The sequence below is a fragment of the Vigna unguiculata genome, chromosome 1 (genome assembly GCF_004118075.2).
Source record: "Vigna unguiculata cultivar IT97K-499-35 chromosome 1, ASM411807v1, whole genome shotgun sequence".
Classification (NCBI taxonomy): Eukaryota; Viridiplantae; Streptophyta; class Magnoliopsida; order Fabales; family Fabaceae; genus Vigna; species Vigna unguiculata.
The window spans coordinates 4665001-4674095 of NC_040279.1; positions in this window are offsets into that span (position 1 = coordinate 4665001).

Genomic DNA, 9095 nt, shown 5'->3' on the forward strand with positions numbered 1-9095 from the left:
AAACAAAATTAGGCCCCCCTTAAGGGCTCCTAAACTCCAAAGTCTCGAGCTTGTTTTTCTTATACTTCATTGCTCTCTTTATATAGGACTTGGATTGGGCTTTTCGGTTGCTAAAATCTCTCAAACATCTTTTAAAATAAAGATGAAGATAAATATTTAAAAATATTTGGAGAGATATAGACTATTTGACAAATATAGTTGGTTGATAATATCAATATCTAATATAATTAAATTAATTAATTAATTAAAGAAGTATGATAAATTATCACCAATTAATATTTGTATTAATTTTCCAAATCAACCATTTGCTATCTCCTCAAATTATCTTCTAAATAATCCAATATCTTCAAGATATATTTGTTTGTTGTGATCTAAAAAGATTCAAGAAGATCTTGTCATATTTAAAAAGATTTGGTAGTTATTATCTTTTAATATTTTATGATATAATTAAATAAGATAACTATTTGAAAATATCAAATAAAATATCTAAAGATATATTTTTCTCAAATTGTTGCTCTATTTTTGGTTTAGCCAAACTTTTTCACTTTTTCAAGCTTTTCTTGTCGTCTTTATGCAATGCTTCGCTTGGATTTTTGTCATTTTGATAATTTCTTATTCTTGGATTTATCTTTAAGGTGTCATGAAGCTTTAAGCAATTTATTTCCACACCTCCATGAGCTCAACTTAGCTGCAGCTCCACTAACACACCTCAAAATATTCAAAGAACATTTGTGCAATTAAAAAGCTATTTTGAACATGTTTTTGTATCTCATGCTCAATAAACCCAATTATAAGAAATCTCAATTACATCAATATTTAAGCACACAAATTCAATTAAATATCCATAATTAAACATTAAATGAGGACAAAAATACGCATTCATAAAAAATAAATAAATATGAGAGAAGAAAAAATTTGTAGGGACGAAGGAAAATTCCAATATATTTACATAGATACCGTAAATTTCGTTCATGAAACAATATAATTATTATAATTACTAGTATTTACTTTACCTTATCTTTTAGGCTCTGATTGTATTAAATGATGGTACTATTAAATTATGTATAAAAGTATGGACGAGCGTTTTGGTTGAATGTTTGTTTCCATGGATGTCCAAGGATTTGGAGGAGCCGATTTGCACTAGGAATGTTTTATCCATCCATGCTCCAATGTAAATGTATGAGTTGATTCACTGTACACTAATGTGGAAAAGACAAAAGTACCCCTACCTTTATTTTGAAAGGAAGTTGTGCAAAAGTGGGAATATACCAAGATTCTTGCATGCATGGTAAGATTCATTACATAAAGAGTGCAGATTCTTCTGTGTCTTTGGTTATTTGGCTGAAAATGGTAGTTCGTTGTATTAAATGACATAAATGTGAATGTTGAGAGCACTTATTTCTCTTCCAATATGTAACAGAGTTATGGAGATCTGATCGTGCCATAAGGAATAGATGTCGAACAACCCGTAGAGCAAGACAAGAGGTTCATAGGTATATCATGAACGTGGATCTAAATGACCAGATGGATTACATCCCTAACTGTAAGACCCGTAAAAATTAATTAATTAAATAATTAATTAATTAATAAATGCGGGCAATGGGAGCCTTTATGGCATTAAATTCTGACTTAAATGACGTGGAAGAGTATTATCTCAATTGGTTGAGAGTAATTTATTGTGGAGAGGACTTGGGTTTGAGTCCTATGTGTGCCATTTATGCATTATTTGATTTATTATTAATTTTAATAATATGCATGATTATGTTGAGTGATAACATAATTACAGAATTATGTGAATTATCATGAAATATGAATTGGTTGAATGGTTATGCACTGATTTGATGATAAGCATGGTATGGGTTTGAACCTTGGTGAACCAAAGTTGACTCTTTTTGCTAACAATTAGTTGTGACTTGAATGTGAAAAGGCATAAAAAACCCTAACAGAAGGGCAGCCAAGAGGGGTTGAAAAACCACTAAATAATGGTCTTTGAATAACAATTAAAACATCATTAAGCTTATTTTCGTTTTAGCACATTAACCTAGCATTAAGGCCTTTTAAAAGGCAAAATTTTGAGAGAGAAGAAGGGTTGGGTTTGGAGAGGCTGTTTTTTGAGAGCTCTGTGAAGTGTGCAAAAATTTAGAGGGAGTTGGGAGGATTGCGGCAATTGAGAGCTGATTAAAGGGGAGGTGTTAGGCTACCTAGTGATCAAGGAGGGATTCTAAAAAATCTGCATTTTTTTACGCAAAGGCATCCAGTTTAGGGGAGCTGAACCCAAAATTTTGTGTTGTTGTATGAATTGCATGATTTTGATGTTTGTGTGCCATGATTCTCGTGCTCAAGCTGTTAAGAATTGGTGGTTGAATGATTCCTTTGGATGTTGTATGAGAAATTCAGTATGCCTCTGTATGAATATTATAAGGGTTTGGGGATATATGTTATGGTTCAAACTCCAATTTTTGGTAATCATGTTGGGTTGCAATTAGGTTCATATGTTGATGCATTATTTTCAAGTGTGGTGTGTGAATTGGAATGAGGTTTAGACATTGTTCTGGTATGTTGCGTGCGTAAACAAGGTCGAAGTTTATGATTCTCGCTCAAGCGAGTCAGACTAGCCTAGGCAAAAATAATAGAGGCTTGAACTCTGATTTTGCTCGAGCGTCTCGCTCAAGTAGAGGGTTTCAGTTCTGGGCGACAGACCAACTCGCTTAGGCGAGTGTGTCTCGCCTAAGCAAGAAATCGTGAGGATTTCGTGTTTCCTGCTTGAGTCTCTCGCTCAGGCGAAGAGTTTTGTTTTGAGCGACAAAGCCTCTCGCTCAAGCGAGCCTTCCTCGCCTCAGCGAGAAATCAAGGTGCGTTGGGTGTTTTGTTTAGCTCGCCACCTAGGCGGCGAGGTGCATTAGTCCAGGGTGAAGGATGGTCTCGCCCAAGCGAGAAGGAGCTCGTTCAAGCAAGAGTTCGTGGACTGCTGATGCGACGTGCTCGCGCAAGCGAGAGAGTCTGGCTTAAGCGAGATAGGCGTGGGTGCTTGAGCGAAGTCTTTTAGTCTAAGTTGAGAAGAGTGAAATTGTGTGTTTCAAGGCAAGCGATAATGTTGTATCAAATTGGTTTATGTACGATTTGTGATGCGTGGTCTACAAGGCTTCTACGATATCTCAAAGGTGGGTTTGCTGATGTTCATTGAGTTGTGGCCTGGAACATATCCCTTGAGTTGTGGCTTGGGATAGGGGTTAAGCACGTGGTATTCTCTAAGTTGTGGCTCAGAATGACGTCCCTTGAGTTGTGGCTCGGGATAGCGGATGAACACGAGGAACTCTTGAGTTGTGGCTCGGGTTGGTGAGTGTCGCCGGTGTGAGTGTACTGATTGTGGCCAGTACGAATGGGTCCAGATAGATTGCCCTCCTCAGTAAATAGCTGACGAGTTTGGTAGTCTTGGGATGTTATGGACTATGTTCGTATTGGGAACTCCATTTGGCGTTATGGTGTGTGATCTGTAGCATAGTTTCCCGCACGTGCTCTATCTCTTGTGGCCGATAGGTGTGGCAGCAAGACATCTTGAGATACTCACAAGAAGATGTACAATGTAAGACCCACTAATTTAAATAATTAAATAAATATGAATTTATTTAAATGAGGGTAGTAAAAGCCTTTATGGCATTAAAGTAAACTTTCATGACGTGGAAAAGTACTAGCTCAAATTGTTGAGAGGACTTGGGTTCGAGTCCTATGTATGTCGTTTATGTGTTATTCATGTGATTTTATATTTTTATATATATGATCATGTTGTGGAATGATATGGTAATTAGATTGTATTAGTTAGCATGAAAAGTGAATTTGCATGATGGTTTGGTATTGACTTGGCATTGCATGGTTATGGGTTCAAGCCTTGGGAAACCCAAATTAAATTTTATTTTTGTCTATTTTTAGCTTTGGCTTGGAATTTGAAAGGTTAAAGGAAAACCCTAATAGACATGGCAGCAAGGGTGGCTGAAAAACAGAAGGCATTAGGCCATTAAGTGATGATTAATTATCGATTAATTTCTATTTTCGTTTTGGTGCAATCAAACCATATTAAGAGCACAATAAAAAGCTAATTAGGGGTAAGAGAAAGGGTTTCGTGAGGCTGGCATTGTGGTTGCAGAAGGGAGCACGAGTTTGTGAGTTTTGGTTAGTTTTGAGTGAGGTCTTTGGGGCTGAGTTGAGGGAAAGGCAAAGGAGGACATTGGTGATCAATGGAGAGCTTGCAAGAGTCAAGGCTAAGTTAAGGAAATCCAGGTTAGGGGAGTTCCTATTACGTGTTTTAATTTATGATATCGTATAATGATGTGTTCTGGGTCATGCTTGAAATGAAAAACCTGTAAATTCTTGTTCTATTCGCATTTTCTAGATTTTTCTAGAAACCACCTGGCGGCGCATGAACTGCCGCCAGGCGGCACATGTGTTTTGCACCCAGTTTTCTGGGTTTCTTTATGAACCGTCGGACGGCTGAAGGAGATCCGTCAGGCGGCATGAACTAGGTTGTCCAGTTTTCTCTGTTTGTTAATGTTTTCATGGGTGATGATGCTGGGATTGAATTTCTATTGTGCGTGAATCATTGGCTTGATGAATTATTATTTGTACTTAGGTAGTTGCGAAAATTGCATGAATCTTTGCTTGATTGGGTATGAGAGGCTACGCTGAAATGAGATAATATGTATCGTATATGTTGATTGGTACTCTGTGAAATATCAAGAATGAAATGGAGGTTAATATTGAATTGAACAACTTGTTGCTAATGGTAATGTGTCAAAACGTGTAGAAGAGGGGTAATTGAGGAAGTTAGGGTTCACATCTTTGTAGGAAGAATCTGGATTGAATCCAGAAGTTTGTAAGTCGCCTGGCGGCCCAGTAGCTACTGCTAGGCAACACCCCAGTTCAGCTAGAAGTGTGAATATTGTGTGTATTGTGAGTGATTGTGTGTGTGTGTGGGATATAATATGAAAATAAATGAGAAGGTATGATCGAGATATATGTGTAAGTTAAAAGATTTGCATGTTGTTATAGATTGAAATTATATAAAACTGAAATTTATGTGCACCAGGTATGGTTGGGTTAAATTATTAAGGAATGGTAATGGATAATATGATGATTGAGTAAGTGGAAAATATCATAATTGTGAAATGGTTTGAAATGGTTAAACTGAAAATATTTGGTAGTGTGATTCTGTTTGAAGCGTGATAGTATAAAATCCAGGTGCAATATGATTCAAACTATAATGGTATGAACTATATAAACCTTAGATTGTATGATCAAAAGACTGAGAGTATGGGTGCCTGATGATGATTAACTTGATGGTATGTTTGAATGTATGTGATGTAATCTAATTATAGATTATGACTAGGAAACCATGTTGTGCTATAATGTCATGTGTTTGAGGTCCATTGGGGTCTGTTTTGGGTACCAAAAACTAGTAGTATTGCGCTACTGGTATGGCGTCTGACGGCGTGAGCGAGCCTCCAAGCGGTAGAGTCACAAACCAATGGTAGTAGTCACTCTACGCGTAGGGCGCTTGGCGGCAGAGATGGTTCCGCCATGCAAAATGGTGAATCATAAGGTCTGGAAGGTGGTTGGCACCTGGCAATGCGAGATGGGTGCGTCAGGCGGTGGCGGACAACGAGGCGCCTGGCGGTAGGGTGGAGTCCGCCAGGCGGTGACGGTGCAGTGAGGATTCTGCTGGCGCTTGGCGCCTGGCGTTGTGTGATGCTCGTCAGGCGATCTGGACCCAGATTCCGCCTAGTGGTGTGAGATGCGCGCCAGGCAGTTTTGGTTCAGTGATGGTGCGCGAGGAAATGTTTCTACACAACTTTAGGTGATGTTCATGATGCGAGGCTTTGGGTGGGGGCCTAGTTACGAGTGTATCTTGTATTGGGGTAACACGTGACTACTCTAGGTTGTAGCCTGGTGGTTTAGGAAGTCCAGTGGAGTGTGCGAGTTGTGGCTCGTACGGCGAGGTTTCGGGTGATTGCCCTCTTTAGTGTATTCTGATAGAACTTTGGTAGTCTGGGAACAACTACAAACTTATGTTTGTTTGGGGAGCTGCACTTGGTATCATAGTGAGATGTTGTGGCAAAGTTATTCCCACGTGTGGATTATTAGGTGATGGCCTTTAGTCGGAGGGGCTAATAGACACTCGTGCAACAAAGATCGATCATTGATCTCACCTAAAAGGTATAGAAATGATAGACGTCTAATGTAAGTTTTGGAAATGGAGATCTAAGGAAAAAGGGAAGGATTATACTAACCCGGGTTATGATATGGAGATGATGTAATTTATATTTTTATGATATGTGTTTGATTTATTTAAATGAGCTCATCCTATCTGTGTGTGTTTGGCAATGATCATGTAACTCGTTACATGGAAGCAGATGTTGATGCAAGTGAGCATGCAGATGCGTAGAGACGGAGTGGGAATCACTATGGGACCGTTTTCTTACACTTCATTATGGATTTTTCTTTTGTAACTTTTTACTTTAGAGGAATTGGTTTTTTAATAACTGAATATTGCGGTTTTAAATTCCTATTTATGCGACATTTGAACATTTAATTTTCCCGCGTTTTTGGGAAATTGCGAGAATAAATGTGATGTTTTATAAATTTTATTCTTATTTAGTTTTAATAAGTAATCACTACAAGAAAATGTCTTATTAGTAACCAATTTTAGTGACTAAAAATTCTTAGTCACTATAGTGACCAATTTAGATACCAATTTACAAAATGAAAATTTATTGGTTACTAAAATAGTCACTAATATAAACAAAAAATTATAATTGGTCACTAAATTTGTCACTAATTAATTAGAGAGCAATTTAGTAACTAAGTTATTTTGGTAGCCAAAACTTAGGTAGCTAATTTTTAGTGACCAATTTTTTTTGGTAGTCAAAACTATGGTAGCTAATTTTAAAAACCAATTTAATTACCAATTATAATTTTTTATTCACAATAGTAACTATTTTAGTAACCAATAATTTTTTTACTTTGTAAACTTGTATCTAAATTAGTAATTATAGTAACTAACAACTTTTGGTCACTAAAATTGGTTACTAATGAAACATTTTCTTGTAGTGAATTTCCGACTAGGACGTTACATATAACACGGGCAACATGGTTGTGGCCATGTGGAAGGAAAGGATGAGATTCCTTGGTGTTTTTGGATATCAAATCGTGGTTGTGGCCATGTGAGATCAAATGGTGGTTTTCCTTTGATGTGCTTATGATATCAAACAATGGTTGTGGCCATGTGGGATGAAGGAAGGGAATTTTCTTTGGTATAATTAACTGGATATATAATTGTTATATATATATATATATATATATATATATATGTATATGTATATGATTGTTTGATATTAGCTCACTATATCTATTTGTGCGTGGCGATGATCGTGTACGCGGTATATGGGAACAAATGATATTACAGGTGGTTCTGGTGAAGCATAGGCTCGGAGCGGGTGCTAGCTTAGGAATTTTCTCGAAGTTTTATATTGTTTTATGTTTTCAATAAGTTGTAACTGATGATATTACTGGATCTTTGGACAATCATAATAGTATTTATATTCCATGGACTTTGGATTATTATTGGAGTAAATAAAAGTTTTAAATTTTCCGCATTTTTGGGAAATGATGTTTAATTAAATGGAGTTATTTATATTTTCTTTTTGATATTAATTAAATTTGTAATATCCGGATGGAATGTTACACTGACTTATCTCAATTTGATGAAGTTGCTTAACCAACACCACCACCACCACCTTCATACATGGATTCAGATAGTCCTGGACCGACTCCATCGATGCCATTTGCACCTTCTACACCATCCAATGGTACGTCATCATCTGGGAGGTCTAAAAGGAAATCTCTCATGGTTGATGTCGTTGACTCCCAATTTGCATCGCTCACAACCTGACTGGATGGATTCATGGAACACCTTGGGAGAACAAATCTTCACTTTGAGAAATTATCTAGGTGTGCTGAAAAACAAGTAGTAGTATTAAACAACAAGTTGTGATAATTAAACAAAGGAATAATATTCTTCGTCGTACCTCAACATTCCAATATGCAGAGAGCGATATCTGAAAAATGTAAGCAGCAATGAACATACCAGATGATTTAGTGATGGAGCAATGTTACAACTTTCTCTATGTAAACTCATTCTTTGTTAAACAACTTATAAAAATGCCCCCTCGCGTTGCTTGTCAAAGTTGTATAAGACGATGACAAAAAGTGGTGGTTCTTTAATTTAGACTTTGTAGTAATTAAGTATATATTTTATTCCATGACATTTAAGTTGTAATTGATATCTTAATTGACATATTGGATATGTAACTTCCCATGTTTTATTGAGTTCCGAAATTAAATTATTAACTTCTATTAAAGGAAATTTCTTTTATTTTTTTTAAGTAAAAAAAGAAAAAGAAGTGATAAGAGTGAAAAGCAAGATGATGGTAATGATTTCATATCATTGCATAAATTGTCAACGTAATAATCAATCTCACAAATCTCTTTTATTTATAATTTTTTTTATTTTTTCAATTTAACTTTTTATTATAAATAAAAAAGTCAATTTCATTTTAATATAATTCATACCACTTACACTGCAATTTATATCACATTTTATCATAGAAGCAAATTAATAAACATATATTTTTATCATTAAAACATTTTTTAATCTATCGTACATATCTCATTCAAATCCAATCATTCATTTCTTTTTTAAATTCATTAATTCATCTGTTCTTTGAATTCATTAATCCAAACAATTCTATAATCTTAAATTCATTCACCATCTTCCATCAAATTCTTTCACCAATCTAAATACTACCTTAGTATAAAACACTTTTAATATCATATTTTATATATGTACAAAAATAAATGTCGAAGAATTAAACGGTCCAATCTCATAAATAAAAAGTTAAAAGAAAAATCAAATAAAGAACAATCAAACAAAAATCATAAATCCAAATTCTTTATTTTAAAATATTAATATTTTAAAATATTGATTACTGTGCAACCGCCCACAGCTAATTTATACCAAAGCAACCCTTATCTTGTCATAGCCC